Below are 20,901 nucleotides of genomic sequence, written 5' to 3' on the forward strand. Positions count from 1 at the left end.
AAACTTGATTCCAGCTTGTGATTCATCCTGCCTGGCATTTCACATGATGTAGTCTGCGTTTGAATAAACTGGTGACAATATAGAGCCTTGAGGTACCACTTTCCCCAACTCTGGAACCAGTTTATTTTTCCAAGTCCATGGTACTGTTGCTCCTTGACCTGCATACAGATTTCTCAGGAAGAAGGTCAGGTGGCCTAGGATTCCCATCTCTTGAAGAATGTTCCGGTTTTTCATGTTCCACAAGTCAAAGACTTTGGCATAGTCATTAAAGCAAAAATAGATGTTTTTCTGGAACTATCTTGCTTTTCAATCAAACAATGGGTGTTGGCAATTTAGTCTCTGGTTGCTCTGCCTTACCTAATCCAGCTTGAACCTCTGGAAATTCTTCATTTGTTGAAACCTTCCTTGGAGAATTCAGGCATTATTTTTTCACTGTGTGAGATGAGTGCTATTGTGCATTAGTTCAAACAGTCTTTGGCATTGGCTTTTTTGGGATTACAATGAACTGATCTTTCCAGTTCTTTGGCCACTGCTGAGTTTTCCAAGTTTGCCTGCAAATTGAAGCATTTCACAGCATCATCTGTTAGAATTACACATAACTCAACTGGATATTCACTACTTCCAACAGCTTTTTCTTGCTGATGTTTCCTAAGGCCTACTTGATTTTGCATTCCAGGATGTCTGGGTCTGTCAGGATGCATTCACTTTTAAGGGATCCAATATGTTGTCTTCTTTGTGTGCTGTTTCTCAAGGACTCTCTGTTCCTAATCAGTTCCTGCAAAACAGTAACGATCAGAGCTGCACACAATTCTCACGACTGAGATCATGGGAAAAGTCACCTACTTGGATTCACTTCAGTAACTCCCTTCGGTGACTCTCTTCAGTGACTGGACGGAAAGGACTATCCATTTTGTTGCAACTGGTGAAATTTCATTGTTTTTAATGGCTGAGTAATCATTTTACTGAAGATATATATGCTTGTGTTTCTTCAAATAAAGTACCCTGTTTCACTCAACACTTGGGTCCCCTGCTTCCTTCTCATCAACTCCAGTCCCCACATCCCAGTCTACACTGACCGTGAGAACTGGTGCCCGAACAGGCACATGGTGAAACACACTTGGCAAGCAGACGGAGTGACTTTTAGGTCCTGGGGAGGTCAGTAAGTGCGGGGTTATGAGAGAAACGGCTGGAAATCCCCACCACCTTTCTACTTTACTTCATCATTTATTGAAGGTTCAACGACATTTGGTTTCACATCAGCAGATAAAGGCTCATCTCCAAACAGTGGCTGAATAGAATCCCTGGTTCCCTGGTGAAGGCAGTTTGGATTTAGAAATTTGAAACCGGGTTAAAGGAAATGTTGAACGAGCCACAAGATGGGGAGTAAATAGTCCAACAAATTTCTGACCCTTTTGGACCCTCATTAAAGCCGTGACAGTTTCATTTCAAGGCAATTCTAACTGCAACCTCAATATTCGTCAACAAGCTAGTGCTCATTATACGAATATAAACTAGATGATGAGACTTTACATAAAGCCCAATTAGAGCAACATACAATCTTTCAAAACGTTCCCAACATCCCTGTTCTGGCTGTCCCAAGCGCTCCTCCTCCTCTTGTAATGGACACGAAACCGAAGGTCCCCCAATTCGAGGACAAGATGAATCTGATATTGATACTTCTGATGCTCTCTTTGACACTAAAGCCAACTATATATATAGATAGATAGATAGATAGATAGATGACAATGATAAGCTCCTAAAATGCACTTATATTTATGAAAACAGACTCTCCACTCATTCTCTTTTACGACAAAGGCTTTCTGATTTACTGGATTTGCAAACTCGAGTCTCTGAGGCTGATGATCTATTTCTCTATTCTATGTTAAGAAATGGTAATGCTCAAGGGTAACTAATGCCTCAATACAAAGGCGTTGATTTTTCTCACATACAACAAATGAAAAAGGCTGTAACTATGTACAGCCCTCCCTCTCCGTTTGCTAAAGAACTTCTAAACATTATGGCATCTTATATTGGAAATTTTATTTTATTCTTTAGATAGACTGGGAGTTGTTCTCTCCTGTGGTGCTGTCGAAAAGGAGGCCAAAATGCAATTTGAAAATCTGTTTGTATATAGAGAATGAAAATCAGGAATGTCAGAGAACCATCGCTCTCATTTGTGAGATTAGGAATTCTCCTGTTGTAACTTAGGGTCAGAAACTCAGAAAATGAAAACGTTAGCTGACGCAATGTTTACTTCCTTTAAAAAGGGGAATGAAGGGTGTCTTTGTGGGGATAAGTGCTATTGAAAAAAAACAAAAAAACAAAAACTGATCGTCCTAAAAAACACACAGAAAAAAATACAACTACTAAAAAGCCTCCAGGAGTCTGCCTTTGATGTTGTAAAGGGGTACACTGGTTCACTCAAACCCATGTCCATTGAGTTTGTGATGCCATCCAGCCATCTCATTCTCTGTCATCCCCTTTTCCTCCTGCCTACAATCCCTCCCAGCACCAGAGTCTTTTCCAGTGAATCAACTCTTCGCATGAGGTGGCCAAATATTGTAGTTTCAGCTTCAGCATCAGTCCTTCCAATGAACACCCAGGACTGATCTGCTTTAGGATGGACTGCTTGGATCTCCTTGCCATCCAAAAGACTCTCAAGCCTTTTCTCCAACATCACAGTTCAAAAGCATCAATTCTTCAGCTATCAGCTTTCTTCACAGTCCAACTCTCACACCCATACATGACCACTGAAAAAAAACACAGCTTTGATTTGACGGACCTTTGTTGGCAAAGTAATGTCTATGCTTTTTAATATGCTATCTAGAATCCAATGCAATGTATTCTCTAATCGTATAACTATCACTAATACAGCTGTTTGTTTTAAATGTTTTAAACTTACCACAAGGAGATATTATGACAAAAGCAGGAAACCATTTCTAGGAACTGAAGGACACTTTTCTTCCTCTGCCTGTTTTGTATCAAGACGGATGACAAAACAACGGATGTGGAAAATTAATATTAGCGAGAAAGGGACATGATTGTATTTCCCAGATGGACCAACGAAGTTATTTGGCTCCCGCTTCAGAAGATCCACTCCAAAGGAGCTAAGATAGAGAGGAAAAGGTGAAATCCCCGGGAGGAGGACATTCCAGTATAAGCAATGGCGGCTTTAAAATTTCCAAGAAATGCCACACTTCACGTCATTGACCTAATGATCTCCATACTCGGAGACAGATAAAACTCTTAATAATCACGCTGAAAATCTAGCTTTTGAACAGGAAATGCCCTGGAATTCTGAGAATATTTTTGTCGCTACGCTTGCTTTGCTTGCTTTGGCTTTGCCCGCTGAAGCTGACTTGATTAATCACACTTATTAGGCCCCATGAACAGTATCAATTGGCAAAATGATACGATACTGAATGAGGAATTCCCCAGGTCTGTAGGTGCCCAGTATGTTACTTGAGATCAGTGCAGAAATAACTCTAGAAGGAAAGAAGGGGTGGAGCAAAAGCAAAACCAATACCCAGTTGTGAATGTGACTGGTGATAGAAGCAAGGTCCGGTGCTGTAAAGAGCAGTATTGCATAGGAACCTGGATTGTTAGGCCCATGAACCAAGGCAAATTGGAAGTGGTCAAACAGGAGATGGCAAGAGTGAAGATAGACAATCTAGGAATCAGTGAAATAAAAAGGACTGGAATGGGTGAATTTAACTCAGATGACCATTATATTTACCACTGTGGGCAGCAATCCCTTAGAAGAAATGGAGTAGCCATCATAGTCATCAAAAGAGTCTGAAATGCAGTTCTTGGATGCAATCTTAAAAACGACAGAATGATTTCTGTTCGTTTCCAAGACAAACCATTCAATATTACAGTAATCCATGCCTATGCCCCAACCAGTAACGCTGAAGAAGCCGAAGTTGAACAGTTCTATGAAGACCTACAAGACCTTTTAGAACTAACACCCGAAAAAGATGTCCTTTTCATCATAGGGGACTGGAATGGGAAAGGAGGAAGTCAAGAAACACCTGAAATAACAGGCAAATTTGGCCTTGGAGCACGGAATGAAGCAGGACAAAGGATAATAGAGTTTTGTCAAGAGAATGCACTGGTCATAACAAACACCCTCTTCCGACAACACAAGAGAAGACTCTACACATGGCCATCACCAGATGGTCAACACCGAAATCAGATTGATTATATTCTCTGCAGCGAAATATGGAGAAGGTCTATACAGTTAGCAAAAATAAGACCAGGAGCTGACTGTGGCTCAGATCCTGAACTCCTTATTGCCAAATTCAGACTTAAAATGAAGAAAACAGGGAAAACCACTAGACCATTCAGATATAACCTAAATCAAATCCCGTATGATTATACAGTGGAAGTGAGAAATAGATTTAAGGGACTAGATCTGATAGATAGAGTGCCTGATGAACTCTGGACGGAGGTTCGTGACATTGTACAGGAGACAGGGACCGAAATCATCCTCATGGAAAAGAAATGGAAAAAAGCGAAATGGCTGTGTGAGGAAGCCTTACAAAAGCTGTGAACAGAAGAGAAGCAAAAAACAAAGGAGAAAAGGAAAGATATAAGCATCTGAATGCAGACGTCCAAAGAATAGCAAGGAGAGATAAGAAAGCCTTCCTCAGTGATCAATGCAAAGAAATAGAGAAAAACAACAGAATAGGAAAAACAAGAGAGCTCTTCAAGAAAATTAGATTCCAAGGGAATATTTCATGCAAAGATGGGCGCGATAAAGGACAGAAATGGTACGGACCGAAGAGAAGCAGAAGATATTAAGAAGAGGTGGCAAGAATACACAGAACAACTGTACAAAAAAAGATCTTCATGACCAAGATAGTAATTAAAACATGATCACTGACCTAGAGCCAGACAACATGGAATGTGAAGTCAAGTGGGCCTTAGGAAACATCACTACGAACAAAACTAGTGGAGGTGATGGAATTCCACTTGAGCTCCTTCAAATCTTGAAAGACGATTCTGTGAAAGAGCTGCACTAAATATGCCAGCAATTTTGGAAAACTCAGCAGTGGCCACAGGGCTGGAAAAGGTTAGTCTCCATTCCAATCCCAAAGAAAGGGAATGCCAAAGAATGCTCAAAATACCGCACAATTGCACTCATCTCACACGCTAGTAAAGACATGCTCAAAATTCTCCAAGCCAGGCTTCAGCAATATGTGAACCGTAAACTCACAGATGTTCAGGCAGGTTTTAGAAAAGGCAGAGGCACAAGAAATCAAATTGCCAACATCCGCTGGATCATGGAGAAAGCAAGAGAGTTCCAGAAAAATATCTATTTCTGCTTCATTGACTATGCCACAGCCTTTGACTGTGTGGATCACAATAAACTGTGGAACATTCTGAAAGAGATGGGAATACCAGATCACCTGACCTGCCTCTTGAGAAACCTGTAGGTAGGTCAGGAAGCAACAGTAAGAACTGTACACGGAACAACAGACTGGTTCCAAATAGGAAAAGGAGTACGTCAAGGCTGTATATTGTCACCTTGCTTATTTAACTTATATTCAGAGTACATCATGAGGAACGCTGGCCTGAAGAAGCACAAGCTGGAATCAAGATTGCTGGGAGAAATATCAGTAACCTCTAATATGCAGATGACACCACCCTTATGACAGAAAATGAAGAGGAACTAAAAAGCCTCTTGATGAAAGTGAAAAAGGAGAGTGAAAATGTTGGCTTGAAGCTCAACATTCAGAAAACAAAGATCATGGCATCTGGTCCCATCACTTCATGGGAAATAGATGGAAAAACAGTGGAAACAGTGTCAGACTTTATTTTTTTGGGCTCCAAAATCATTGCAGATGCTGACTTCAGCCATGAAATTAAAAGACGCTTACTCCTTGGAAGAAAAGTTATGACCAACATAGATAGTATATTGAAAAACAGAGACATTACTTTGCCAACCAAAGTCCGTCTATTCAAGGCTATGGTTTTTCCCGTGGTAATGTATGGATGTGAGTTTTGGACTGTGAAGAAAGCTATCACCAAGGAATTGATGCTTTTGAACTGCGGTGTTGGAGAAGACCCTTGTGAGTCCCTTGGACTGCAAGGAGATCAAACCAGTCCATTCTAAAGGAGATCAATCCTGAGTGTTCACTGGAAGGACTGATGCTAAAGCTGAAACTGCAATACTTTGGCCACCTCATGTGACGAGTTGACTCACTGGAAAAGACTCTGTTGCTGGGAAAGGTTGGGGGCGCCAGGAGAAGGGGACAACAGAGAATGAGTTGGCTGGATGGCATCACCGACTCTGTGGACTGAGTTTGAGTGAACTCCGGGAGTTGGTGATGGACCGGGAGGCCTGGCGTGCTGTGGTTTATGGGGTCGCATAGAGTCGGCCACAACTGAGCGACTGAATTGAACTGAACTGAACTGATTAGACTTATTTACCTAGGGCTCCTTTATTGCAAGTTGTAGAATGGACAGATACAGAACCAATCATATCCACTAATGACACAGTACATATGCATTCTCCTTGGAGATTTGAGATGCCCTCTCTCAAGAGAGAAGACGAATAAGCATTTCTCTAGGCTATGAAATCCTTCCTTTATGCATGGTCCCAGCAGAATTCTGTATTAATGTTAGTCAACAAAAGTGGGCTTACATCCTGCCTCCAAAAAAGAATTTCGTTTCATTGCTTGGACTGTTTCCTGCCCTGTCCTTTTATGAAAACCATGTGAATACTACCCAAACTTTCGGAAAAGGACAAAAGTTGAAATGTAAAGGGTTTACGTATAAGGACTCTACATATATTCCTGTTTACTGGGGTAGATATCAAGCTAAATCATGGAAATTAATTTTTCTGGCCATTTCCACCATTGTTGATTGGGGAACCCATAGAATGTGGCTATCTAACTGCTCAGATGATCTTAATAATATAATGTGTGATTATGTTACTCAAGTAGAATGGAAGATTACCAACATTTCAGTGGAAAACTTCCATGTCATAGGACTCTTTGCCTGGCTTGACAGCAAAATGGCAACTCCTCGCTCTTAAATCATCCTCAATAAATGAATTGGACCTGAACAATGGGACATCTGGAAACTTGATGTACATACTTAAATACTTGGAACATGGACTTGATATCTCACAGGGACCAGTCGTTGTCATAGTAACTCTTCCGTTATAATCATTCATATTTTATACAAGCTTGCATCCCCCTTCCTTTTGTTATAGCCGTAGGAAACTCACAATTTAATAAAACTTTATGTTCTGTGACTTGTATAGATTGTAAATTGTATACTTGTCTAAATTCCTCTATTTCTCTCTTAAAAAATGAATCCCTTTTGATTATTCGTTCTCGGTACAGTCTGTGGTTGTCAAGTAGATCTCCGACGGCCCTGGGAAGAAGGTCCCATGGTAGGACTTGCCTCCTGGTTACTCTCTAAATTACTCCAAAGACCTAAGTGATTTATTGAGTGGCTAATTCTTGGCATTTTGGGACTAATAGCCATTTGCATCACTGCCAGAGTTGCAGGCATTGCTTTACAAAACTCAGTTCACACCCAAAACTTTATTCAAATTTGTACTAAAGATGTTGATACTGTGTGGGCCACCCAACCTCAGCCAGATGAGGACGTTCAGGATAAAATACAAGAATTAAAAGCAGGCATCCAATTGGTCAGAGAACAATTAATAGATTTAAAAATGCAAAGATTATTAAAATGTAATTGGATTTCTACACAGTTTTGCGTTACTCCTGTTTGGTTCAACAATAGTGCTTACAACTGCGAACAAACCAAATTTCATTTACAAGATATTCATAAAAGTGCTTCCTTAAATGTACAATTGTTCCAAAAGAAAATCTTTGAAATATCCTCTAAGAGTTCATCCTTTTCCAAAAATTTAGAAACCTTAGCTGAACAGCTAGCTGATCAATTACTTGGGCTGCTCACTTGAGGATGACATCAAAGCATTACACATCATATTGGATCTGGAGCCATAATGCTGGTAATTATCATGGTGATTATATTTGTAGTATACTAATGCCTTTCAACTAAAATATTCAGACTAAACAGGTAAACTCAATTGGTCAGTGCCTTTTTCACAGAAACATATGCAGTCACCCCCAATTATGAAAAAATAAAACAGGGAGAATAGTCAGTGGACGTTCAACTTTAAAGGATTCAATATGTTTTCTTCCCTTGTGTACCATTTCTCAAGGACTCTCTGTTCATTCCTAGTTCCTGCAAAACAGGGATGAGCAGATCTGAACGCAGTTCTCACTAGTGGGATCATGGGAGAGGACACCTGCCTGGATTCCCTTCAGTGTCTCAAAGGATTAAACATCTTGTTGTAACTGGTGGAATTTCATTATTTTTGGTGGCAGAATAATAATTTTATTGACGATATATTAACATGTATTTCTGCAAAAAAAAAAAGTACCCTTGTTTCACTTGAGACTTCTGTCCCCTGCATCCTTTTCTGTTAACTCCATTCACCAGGTCCGGGTCTACGAAGATCGTCACATGCATCTAGTTGAGTGATGACACCATCTTGGTTAACTGGTCATGAAGAGTTTCTTTGTAGAGTTCTCTGTATTCTTGACACATTTTAATAGTTCCTGCTTCTGTTAGGTCCCTAATATTTCTGACCTTTATTGTGCACTTTTTTGCATGAAATCTTCCCATGGTATCTTTAAATTTCTTGAAGCGACCTCTAGTCTATCTGATTATATTTTTAACCTCTATTTCTTGGCATTGATCAATAAGGAAGGTTTTCTTATCTGCCCTAGCTATTCTTCAAAATTCTACATTCAAATAGGTAAATCTTTGCCATTCTCGTTTCACTTCCACTTCTCTCTCTCTCCTTTTTCTTTTTTTCTTCTTCTCAGCTAGTGTAAGGTGTCTTCAGAAAACCGTTTTGCCTTTGTGCAATTCTTTGTCTTGGGGATAGTCTTCATTGTTGCTCGTGTATAATATCACGAACCTCTGCCCTTAGTTCTCCAGGAACTCTATTAGATTTCCAATGATAATCAAAAGGGCTTTTACTTAGGTCAACATGAATGATCTAGGGATTTTCCTACTTTTGTTGAAATAAGTCTAAATGTTTCAGTATGAGCTGATGATCTCAGCCACAGTCAGATCCTAGTTTTGTTTTGGGTGGCTGCATTGAGCTTCTCCATCTTCAGCTGTAAAGCATATAATTAGTTTCATTTCGGTATTAACCATCTTCTTAAAAGACTCTGATGCTGGGAAAGGTTGGGGGCGGGAAGAGAAGGGGACGACCAAGAATGAGATGGCTGGATGACATCACTGACTCTGTGGACATGAGTTTGAGTGAACTCCGGGAGTTGGTGATGGACAGGGAGGCCTGGCATGCTGTGATTCATGGGGTCGCGGAGAATCGGACACGACTGAGCGACTGAACTGAACTGAACTTTGTGCATGTGTAGAGTCGTCTCATTTGTTGTTGGAAAAAAGTTTCCTATGACAGTGCTTTGTCTTGGCAAAACTGTGTTAGACATTGTCCTGGTTCAATTTGTACCTAAAGGCCAAAATTGTCTGTGAATCTAGGTATCTCTTGATGTCCTCCTTTTGCATTCCAGTCCCCTATGATGCAAATTATACCTTTATGTGTGTGTTTGTCTGTTAATTCTAGAAGATCCTGTTGGTAAAAATAGAACCACTCAACTTCAGCTGCTCACTGACCTTCAGCTGCTCACTGACCTTTAGCTCAATTTCTACTTGAACATTGCTGGTCAGGACCTATATTTGGATTACTGTGCTGTTGCATAGTGTGCCTTGAGAATCAGCAGAGATCTTTCTGCTATTCTTAAGAATGCACCCAAGAACTGTATTTCACACACTTTTGTTGACTATGAGTGCTACACCATTTCTTCTCTAGGAATTCTTGCCCACCGTAGTAGATAAAATGGTCATCTCAATTAAATTTGCCCATTCCAGTCAATTTTAATTCACTGATTCCTGAAAGTTTGATGTTCACCATTGATATATCCTGTTTGACGAATTCCAAGTTTACTTGAGTCATGGACCTAACTTTCTAAGTTCCTGTGCACTATTGTTCTGTACAGAGTGAGGCTTTACTTCCATCACCAGTCACTACCACAGCTGAGTATTGTTTTTGCTCTGACTTCATCTCTTCTTTATTTTTGGAGTTACTTCTCCACTGATTTCCAGAAGCACATTGGCACCTACCACCCTGGGGAGTACATCTTTCAGTGTCCCATCTGTTTGCCTTTCCATACTGTTAGTGGTGTTTCAAGGCAAAATACTGAAGCTATTTGCAATTCACTTCTTCACTGGCCCACGTTTTGTCAGAACCCTCCATCATGACCCATCCATCCTGGATGGTCCTACATGGCGTGACTCATAGTTTCATTGCATTAGACAAAACTGTGATCCACTTCATCAGTTTGGTTAGTTTTCTGTGATTGTGGTCTCCATTCTGTCTGCCCTCTAATATATAAGCATAAAAGGCTTATAGAAGCTTTCTGATGGGAGGGACAGACTGTGAGTGAACCTGAGTCGTTTTTATATAGGTGGGGCCATGTTCAGTAAATCTTTAATCCGATTTTCTGTTTGCAGTGGCAGGGGGGTGGGGTGCGGGTTGTTGTGTTCCAGCCCTGTTGTTTGAACTGAGGATAAACTCCGGTATGAGTAATGAAAGTAATTATGATCTTCTTCAAAAGGGCTTATGCAAGCACTGTTGTATTCAGTGCCCCTCATCCTGCTGCATCCCACTCTTTGCCCACGCCTCTGCTGGAGACTCCTTGACACTCACAGGCAAATCTGGCTCAGTCTATTGTGGGGACACTTTTCCTTATTCTTTTCTCCTGGTTCACACAAAGTTTTGTTTGTGCCCTCCATCAGTCTGCTTCAGTACTGTGGAAGTTCTGTAATCAAATCCCACTGACCTCCAAGTCAAATTTCCTCTGGGGTTCTCAATCCCTTTGCCAGACCCCCAGGTGAGAAAGTGTGCAGTGCTCCTAGAACTTCCTTAACAGTACGAGACTTTCTTCGGAATAATTATTTTTCAATTTGTGGATGTCTGGTAGCTGGCTATATTGTGGATTGAATGGCAAACTCCTCCAAGAGTGCATATGCCATAAACTGCATGACCCAGGTCTGTAGCAGCCAGAGACCCTCTCCCCTGTCAGGCCACTGCTGACCCATGCCTCTGCAGGAGACACTCAATCACTGAAAGACAGGTCTGACTCTGGGTCTTGTCCATCAACATTCAGTAGCAAGCTGCAAATTTGGAGCTCTCTCAGGAAAAGATAAGTGAACACCCTTCGACTTGGCCATCTTTTCTCCCTCACAGGCACACACTAGCAAAGGGGAAAAATCATATACCCCATAGCTGTACTTTCTTCACATTTCTACACTGCCAGTTATGCAAGAAGCACCTGGATGGATTGCATGCTCACACACTGTATCCGAGAATGCCTGTGGTTTCACGATGAAGGAGTCCACATGATCATGTCATTTGTCTCACATGATGCTATCATTGGCCACATCAGAGAGGGAGTATGCTGCCTGATGGACGGGTCTGAAACAGCAGTAGGCCAGGGCCTTCCTCTAATGTGTAAAAATTCTCCAATGCAGTAGGCCATCTTTCTGTTCCTCCTCCTTCCAGTCTCTGTTCGTTTCGGAAAAACCTTCACCTCTTTAAAGTCTTGGAACCTGTTATAGCCATGCTCACCATTTCCACAGGATACCACACTTCCCATAGACTAAAGGGTCCAAAGGCTATGCTTTAAAATACACACACCATTGAATTTACACTGGGTGAGTTCTCAAAGCGTCCCATCTGCTTCTTGGTAGAAATACACACATCAACGTGGCACAAACTGTGAGTTTCTTTATGTCTTTTGAGGTAAACCCAGATTTGTGGACCCACTTTCCTGAATTGTCACTGGCTGTCTTTTCCTCATTCCTGTGCTGAACAAGAGCACCTCAGAGATGCATGGGCCAGTCTCCCCCACTCTGTGGACACCTCATGCCTCCTTCTGCCTGCTGCATGTCTCGTGATCTCTCACCTTAATTTCTACTTCAGCTGTAGTTGGACACACAGCCACATACAGAAACACATACAAACACAGCCATGTCTACCCACGCATGTACACACAAATGTTCAGAGGCACAGGGAAACATAGCAAACAGGGAACAAAAGTGTTTCTGTAGCTGAAAAACCAGTTCTTCGTATCAAATTTAGAGATTTACATATTTCTCCACGGGAAGTCTGCATTCTCATCTCCAATATGAGATATAGAGGTGTGCAACTTCCAAAGTGGAGAATTGTCACCTAGGATCGAATAGAGTCAATAAGGAGCATTGCACATTTCATGGACAAAATTCTGTTTTGATATGTATTTGAGAAATAAAACAAACTCTAAACTTGATGAAGAAACAGTAGGGCCCTAATTTCATTTGTGCAAGAGAGATCATTCCAAATCCATACTGGTTCTCCATATCTTCAGAGAACCAGTCCCAAGATTTCCATATGGGAAATATACAGAATTCCACATTAAATGCCAGGAAACCACCATGCAGATTTTCATACATGAGTGATAGAGAATTCCACATTTCACATAAGAAAAATAGAACCCAGATTTTCACAGAGTGAAATAAAAAATACAAGTATCATGGAGTAATACTGGTATCACTGTATTTGCATGTAAAAGTATGCTACTGCTGCTAAGTCGCTTCAGTCGTGTCCGAGTCTGTGCGACCCCATAGAAGGCAGTCCACCAGGCTCCGCCGTCCCTGGAATTCTCCATGCAAGAATACTGGAGTGGGCTGCCATTTTCTTCTCCAATGTAAAAGTATCAGTTCAGTTCAGTCTCTCAGTCGTGTCTGACATTTGCGACCCCGTGAATCACAGGACGCCAATACTCTCTGTCCAACTCCCGGAGTTCATTCAAACTCATGTCCATCGAGTCGGTGATGCCATCCAGCCATCTCACTCTGTTGTCCTCGTCTCCTCCTGCCCCAATCCCTCCCAGTATCCGTGTCTTTTCCAGTGAGTCAAGTAGTCGCATGAGATGGCCAAAGTATTGCAGTTTCAGCTTTAGCATCAGTCCTTCCAGTGAACACCCAGGATTGATCTCCTTTAGAATGGACTGGTTGGATCTCCTTACAGTCCAAGGGACTCACAAGAGTCTTCTCCAACACCACAGTTCAAAAACATCAATTCTTTGGAGATCAGCTTTCTTCACAGTCCAACTCTCACATCCATACATGACCACTGTAAAAACCATAGCCTTGACTAGACGAACTTTTGATGGCAAAGTAATGTCTCTGCTTTTTAATATACTATCAAGGTTGGTCATAACTTTCCTTCCCAGGAGTAATTGTCTTTTAATTTCATGGCTGCAATCGGCATCCACAGTGATTTTGGAGCTCAAGAAATAAAGTCTGACACTGTTTCCACTCTTTCCCCATCTATTTCCCAGTGGGAACAGTTTGTGGAATTGCCTTTCTTTGGAATGGAATAAAAACTGAATGTTTCCTGTCCTGTGGCCACGGCTTAGTTTTCCAAATTCCTTTCATACTGAGTACAGCACTTAGAGATGATCATTTTTCAGGCTATGAAATAGCTGCACTGGAATTTCATCAGTTCCACTAGTTTTGTTCATAGTGAAGTTTCATAAGGATGGCTTGACTTCACATTCCAAGAGGACTGGCTATAGGTGAGTGATCACATCATCGAGGTTATCTGGGTCATAAGGATTCTGTTAATATAGTTCTTCTGTGTAACTTTGTCACCTCTTCTTACTATCTTCTGCTTCATTGAGGTCCATGCAATTTCTGTCCTTTATGTTGAACATCTCTGCATGAAATGCTTCCTTGGTATTTCTAAGTTTCTTGAAGAGGTCTCTAGTCTTTCCCATTCCATTATTGTCCTCTATTTCTTACCATTAATCACTGATGAAGGCTTTCTTATAACTCCTTCCAATTCCTTGCATCTTTGCATTCAGATTGTTATATCTTTAATTTTTTCCTTTGATTTAGCTTATTTTCTCATCTATTTGTAAGGCATCTTCAGCAAACCAGTTTGCCTTTACGTAATTTTCTTGAGGAGGGTCTTGATCACTGCCTATTGTACAATGTCACAATCCTCTCTCAATAGTTCATCAGGCATTCTTTGTATCAGATCTAATCCCTTGAATCTATTTGTCAGTTTCACCGTGTAATCATAAGGGATTTCATGTAGGACATACCTGAATGATCTAGTGGTTTTCCCTACTTTCTTCAATTTAACTCTTGCTTTGGCAATAAGGAATGCATATCCTGAGCCACTGTCCACTCCTAGTCTTTCTTTGCTGACTCTGCAGATCTTCTGCATCTTTGGCTGTGAAGAAAAAGTCAATCTGACTTCAGTATTAACCATATGATGAGGTATGTTTGTAGTATTCTCTCATGTGCCCAGAGGAGGGTGCTTTCCATTAGCAGTGTGTTCTCTTGGCAAATCTTTGTTAACATTTGGAAGACTTCATTTTGTAATCTAAGGCCAAATTTGCCTGTTACCCCTGGTATCTCTTGACTTCCTACTTTTGCATTCCTTTCCCTGTGATGGAAAAGTCATTTTTCTTGTCTGTTACTTCTAGAAAGTCTTGTATGTCTTCATAGAATTGTTCTAATTCAGCTACTTCAGCATGACTGGTAAGGGCAGACTTGGATTACTGTGCTATTGAATGGATTCCCTTGGAAAGAAACAGAGATCATTCTGTCGGTTTTCAGATTGCCACCAAATACTACATTCCAGACTCTTTTGTTTACTATAATGGCTACTCCGTTTCTTCTGAGGGCTTCTTTCCCACTGTAGTAGACATAATGGTAATCTGAGTTAAATTCATCCATTCCTGTCCATTTTAGTTCACTGATCCCTAAAATGTCAATGTTCACTCTTGACGTTGCTGTTTTCACCCCTTCCTATTTTCCTTGATTCATGGACCTAACTTTTAACGTTCCTATGCAATCTTGCTCTTTACAGCATCGGGTTGATCTTCCATCACTAGTCACAACTGCAACTGGGTACTGTTTTGGCTTTGGCTCCATAGCGTCATTCTGTTTAGAGTTTCCTCTGCACTGATCTCCCATATCATATTGGGCAGCTACCAACCTTGGAGTTTGTCTTTCAGTATGCTATATTTTGCCTTTACATGCTGCTCATGGAGTTCTTCAGGCAGGAATACTGACGAGGTTTTCCATTCCCTTCTCCAAGGACCACTATTTGTCAGAAACCACTACCATCACCCGTTCATCTTGGGTGCCCCTACAAGCATGGCACATAGTTTCATTGAGTGAGTTAGATAAGGCTGTATCCCATGTGATCAATTTGGCAAGCATTCTGAGATTATGGTTTTCATTCGCTCTAACTTCTGATGGATAAGGTCAAGAGTTTATGGGAGCTTCCTGATGGGAACGACTGACTAAGGGAAACTGGTTCTTGTTCTGATGGGTAGAGCCACGCTCAGTTCAGTGCAGTTCAGTTGCTCAGTCATTGACAAACCTTTGTGACCCTATGCATTGCAGCATGTCAGTCCTCCCTGACCATCACCAACTCATCGAGTTTACTCAAACTCATGTTCATTAAGTCGGCGATGCTCTCCAATCTCCTCATCTTCTGTCTACTGTTATCCTCCCACCTTAAACTTTTCCCAGCATCAAGGTCTTTTAAAAATGAATCAGTTCTTCACACCATGTGGCCAAAATATTGGGTCTTAGCTGCAACATCAGGTCTTCAAATGAATGTTCTGGACTGATTTCCTTTAGGATGGTCTCCTTGGATCTCGTTACCATCCAAAAGACTCTTAAGCCACTTCATCATCACAATTCAAAAGCATCAATTCTTTGGCTTTCTGTATAGTCCAAATCTCCCATCCATACATGACTACTGGCAAAGCCATAACTTTGACTAGACAGAAATATTTTGGAAAGTAATCTCTCTGATGTTTGATATTCTGTCTAGTTTGGTTATATTTTTCTTCCAAAGAGAAAGCATCTTTTAATGTTACGTCTGCATTCCCAATCTGCTGTGATTTTGAATACACCTCCACTCCCCAAACCCCACCCCTGGCCAAAAAAAAAAAAAAAAAAACCTCTCATTCTTTCCATTGTTTCCCCTTCTATTTGCCATGAAGTGATGGGACCGGTGGCCATGATCATTGTTGTCTGAATTTTGAGTTTTATGTCATGTATTTCACTCTCCACTTTCACTTTCATCAAGGGGCTCTTTAGTTCGTCTTCCCTTTCTACCATAAACTTGGTTCCATCTTCAGATAAGAGATTATTGATATTTCACCTGGCTATCTTGATTCCAGGGTGTGTTTATGCAACCTGGCATTTCTCATGATGTAATCTGCATATAATTTACATAAGCAGCATGTCCGTATACAGCCTTGACGTACTCCTTTCCCTTTGGAATCAGATTGTCTCTCCATTTCCAGTTCTAACTTGCGTCTTGATCTGCATACAGATTTTTCAGGAGGCAGGTCAGGTGCTCTGGTATTATCATCTCTTGAGGAATTTTCCATAGTTTGTTGTGACCCGTAGTAAAAAGTTTGGTGTAGTCAACGATGCAGAAGTAGAATTTTTTCTTCTGGAACTCTCTTCCTGTGTTGCTGATCCAAAAGCTGTTGATAAATTGATTTCTGGTTCCTCTGCCTTTCAAAAATCAAACTTGAACACTTGGAAATTCATGGTTGATGTACAGTTGAAGCCTGGTCTGGAGAATTTCGATCATTATTTTGCTAATCTGTAAGATGATTGCAATTGTGTGGTAGTGTGAACATTCTTTGGCACTGGCTTTCTTTAATGCTAATTGACCTTCTCCTTGTATAATTATGGGGTTTAGTATCTGTATATTACAAAAACCATCCCAATATTCGATTATGATTATTGTCCACTTAATTTTTTTAACTAAATTATGAAAAATGAGTAAAGAAAATAAAAGAATTCTACTTGGTTCTCTCTGATGACCTAAATGTGAAGGAAGTCTAAAAATTCAGGGATTTATGTACACATAAGTGTCATTCATTTTGATATATTACAAAAAATAAGAGAAGATTGTATAATTTTTATAAAATAAAATTTCTTAAAGCAATATTACAAGTCAACTGTACCTCTAGCAGTGAACAAATAAATTGTTTCACCATTTGCAATATTTTGGTCGTTGAGAACATGATGGTAAGTGAAATATTTCAGTTACAAGGTAACAGAAACTTTAATCACCTGATGGTTTTAGTTAAAACATGTGAATTTAGGAAAAGTGAGTTGAAAATTGTTATCTGAGCTTATTCAAAATCGAGCACGATTGTTCAAGTTACCAACTTGTATCATAGGTCAAATATTTCTTCAAGGAAGATGTTCTAATAGAGACAGGACGGACATAGATCTGCAGATCTTAGCTCAAGATTATTAGAGAAGTTAGAAATACAACTCTAACCACAGTCACACTCTCAGTGGTGTGTAGTAGAATATAGATTGCTCCCATTGCTCAGGACCTTCTAGGCCTTCTACCCTAGGGCCTGGTAGTGAAAGGCAGAACTTCAGGAAAGGCAAAAGGCTATGTATTTCAGAGGCCCAGATCCCTTGATGGAGCCATTCACTGGCCTTCATCAGGGTTCGAAGAAGTAGCCAACATGTCTGATGCTCACCTCCATGACCTAATGGTTGTGGCAAACCGTAGGGGTAACAGTCTATGACACCCAGCCCCCTTTTGGATAGTATGAGAATACCGAGGGCCCACTGTGTTTCAGGCACTTGACTCACTCATTAAAATGACTGGACAATGTATGAGAACCTTAGAAAGAGAAGGAAACGGAGAACAGACAGCTTCCCCTTCAGCTGGGACTGGGCACTGATTGGAGAACCAAGACCAGACGTTGAGATCGAGCCTGCGCCCAGACAGGATAACCAGCCTTCACAGGGAAACCCTCCTCGTAACCAGGATGTTGGATGATGAAACTCATTTTAGGATATTTCCTTTTAGGTTACGGATTGATATTTGCTTCAGTACAGGTTTACAGAAACAGTATTACCTGACCGTGACCTTACCTCAATAACAGGATCTGACAGCAAGATATTTGCAACACCTAATCACAACCCTCACTTACCTTTCCTCTAAGTGAGCTGTGTTGAAAGCTGAGGAGTTTGCTGTAATTAAAGGCATAAGCCACACATCTTGCTTTGCTCTGCAATGAAAACCTCTAGTATTTAAACCCCAATCTTTGGAAATAACAGTCTAATAATAGGTATTTATTAGCAATAGCATCTTATGTCTCAGTTCGGTGGATGAGAGAGTGCCTCATTTCAAAAACACTTTCTCTCATGTGTACATGAGAAGTTTATCATTTTCCAGTATAAAACAAATTAGCTGGTGCACTGGGATGAACCAGAGGGATGGGATCAGGAGCGAGGTGGGTTTGGGGTCAAGATGGGGAACATATATATACCCGAGGCGCGTTCATGTAGGTGTATGGCAAAACCAATATAATATTGTAAAGTAATCAGCCTCCAATTAAAATAAATACATTTAAAATAATGATACTAATAAAAAAAATTTAGGAAAACCTGATGGCTACCCCGATTATCAAGCTAATTAAGGACCAAATTACTGTGACAGATGTAATCAGGTCTATTTGAAGAATACTTATAACTTTGAAAATACTGTAATGAACTGATTTGCCAGTATACATATATTATATTTTGCTAATATACATATATAAAATATAGTATTTTGACTTTACATCAATTTTGTAGTTTGTATACGTGCATCAGAGTTTGGTTTAATACTTACACAAAATAAATTTTTTCTTTACCTAATGCCTTTATGGAGAGGATATGGAGGTTGGCAAGAAACTCTGAGTCTTGTTTATAATTGTATTAGTCCCAAAGAACCCATTTTTCTTAAGAATCTGCATTCTCAATTGGGTAGATCTGATTAGTGGGGTGAACACTCAGAGACAGATTAGTATAGAGCAGTAACAAGTGAAAAGAAGAAAATAAATATTGTAGAATAATGTTGTCCTCTCAAAATGTGTATTTTGAAGCCGATGGCATCACCGACTCGATGGACATGAGTTTGAGTGAACTCCAGGAGTTGGTGATGGACAGGGAGGCCTGGCATGCTGTGATTCACGGGGTCAAAGAAAGTCGGACATGACTGAGTGACTGAACTGAACTTACTTTACTTTGTACAGAGTCAAAATTATGAGCAATGTGTAATTTCTTTCTGAACCTTTTTGAAAATGGGTTTTTAGGTAGATATTTTGATATACAGGACAAGGTTTTTATCAGGAAAGGAGTGCAGACACAAAAAACACAGAGACATTTATATGTGAAGACAAAGCCATGTGATGAAGTGTCACCATCCAAAAGAGGCCTCAGAAGAAAGCAAATCTGGTAACCCTTTGATTACTGGCTAGATCCTGCAAGTATAAAAAAATATTTACTAAAGCTACTTGCTTTATGGCATGCTGTTACAGCAAACCTTGAAAAGACGTATACCATTGCCCCTTGAAAATAAGCTTTCAAGTTCAAAAGAAGCCTACTGTTCATACCTAGGTTCTCAGGGAAAGGAAACTGTTAAAGAACTCTCTGACCCATTAACTGATAATGCTTCAGAATTTTAATGGGAAAAATCCCATTCTCCATTGCAAAGTGAAGTATAAAGTACTTAGGAATTAATTTACCTAAAGAAACAAAAGACCTGAATCTATATATTGAAACCTAAAACACTGCAGAAATAAAGATAATAGAAACAGACAGAGAAATATGTCAGGTTCTTAGATCAGAAGAATCAATACGTGAAAATGAGTAAACTAGCCAAAACACAATAGGTTCACCGCTATCTACCAGTGTTATTGCTGTTGTTGTTGTTGTTTCCACAGAACAAGAACAAACAATTTCAACCTTTAATAGCCAAAACAATCTTGAAAAAGAAGAATGGATATAGTGGGATCAACCTGCCTGACTTCAGGTTATACTACAGAGCTACAGTCATCGAGAAAGAAAGGTACCTGCACAAGACAAAAATAGAGATCAATGGAACAATATAGAAAGCCCAGAGATATATCCCCACACATATGGACACTTTATCTTTGACAAATGAGGCAAAAATATATAATGGAGGAGAGACAACCCCTTTAAAAAGCACTGCTGGGGAAAATTGTCAACAACTGTAAAAGAATGGTGCTAAAAAACATTCTACCACCCTATACAACAATGCACTTAAAATGGATTAAACATATAAACATAAGTCTAGAAACTATACAACTCTCAGAGGAAAACATAGGCAGAACAGACTCTAACACAAATCACAGTATCATTCTCTGTGACCCTCCTGAGTGACAGAAATAAAAACAAAAACAAACATGGGACATCATTAAACTTAAAAGTTTTACACAATGAAGGAAACAATAAGCAAGGTGAAATGGCAGCCTTCCAAATGGGAGAAAATAATAGTAAAAAAATTAACTGACATCAAATTAGTCTCCAAAATATGCAAGCAGCTCATGCAGTTCAATACCAGAAACACAAGCAATCCAATCAAAAAGTGGGACAAAGATCTAAAGAGATTTCTTCAAAGGATACATACAGATGTCTAACAAACACCTGAAAATCTGCTCCACACCACTCATTATCAGAGAAACTCAAATCAATACTACAGTGAGGTACCATTTCACACTGGTCAAAAAACTACCATCAAAAACTACCATCAAAAAACTCTACAATCCAGAAATGCTGAAAAAGGAGCGGAGAAAGGGAACCTTCTTACGTTGTTGGTCGGAAGGCACACTAGTGTTGGCACTATGGAGGACAGTGTGGAGATTCCTTACAAATAATAATAATAATAAACGGAAATAGAATTACCATATGACCCAGTGA

The sequence above is a fragment of the Moschus berezovskii genome, chromosome Y (assembly GCF_049115385.1).
Source record: "Moschus berezovskii isolate FMDL1 chromosome Y, NW_MosBer_1.0, whole genome shotgun sequence".
Classification (NCBI taxonomy): domain Eukaryota; kingdom Metazoa; phylum Chordata; class Mammalia; order Artiodactyla; family Moschidae; genus Moschus; species Moschus berezovskii.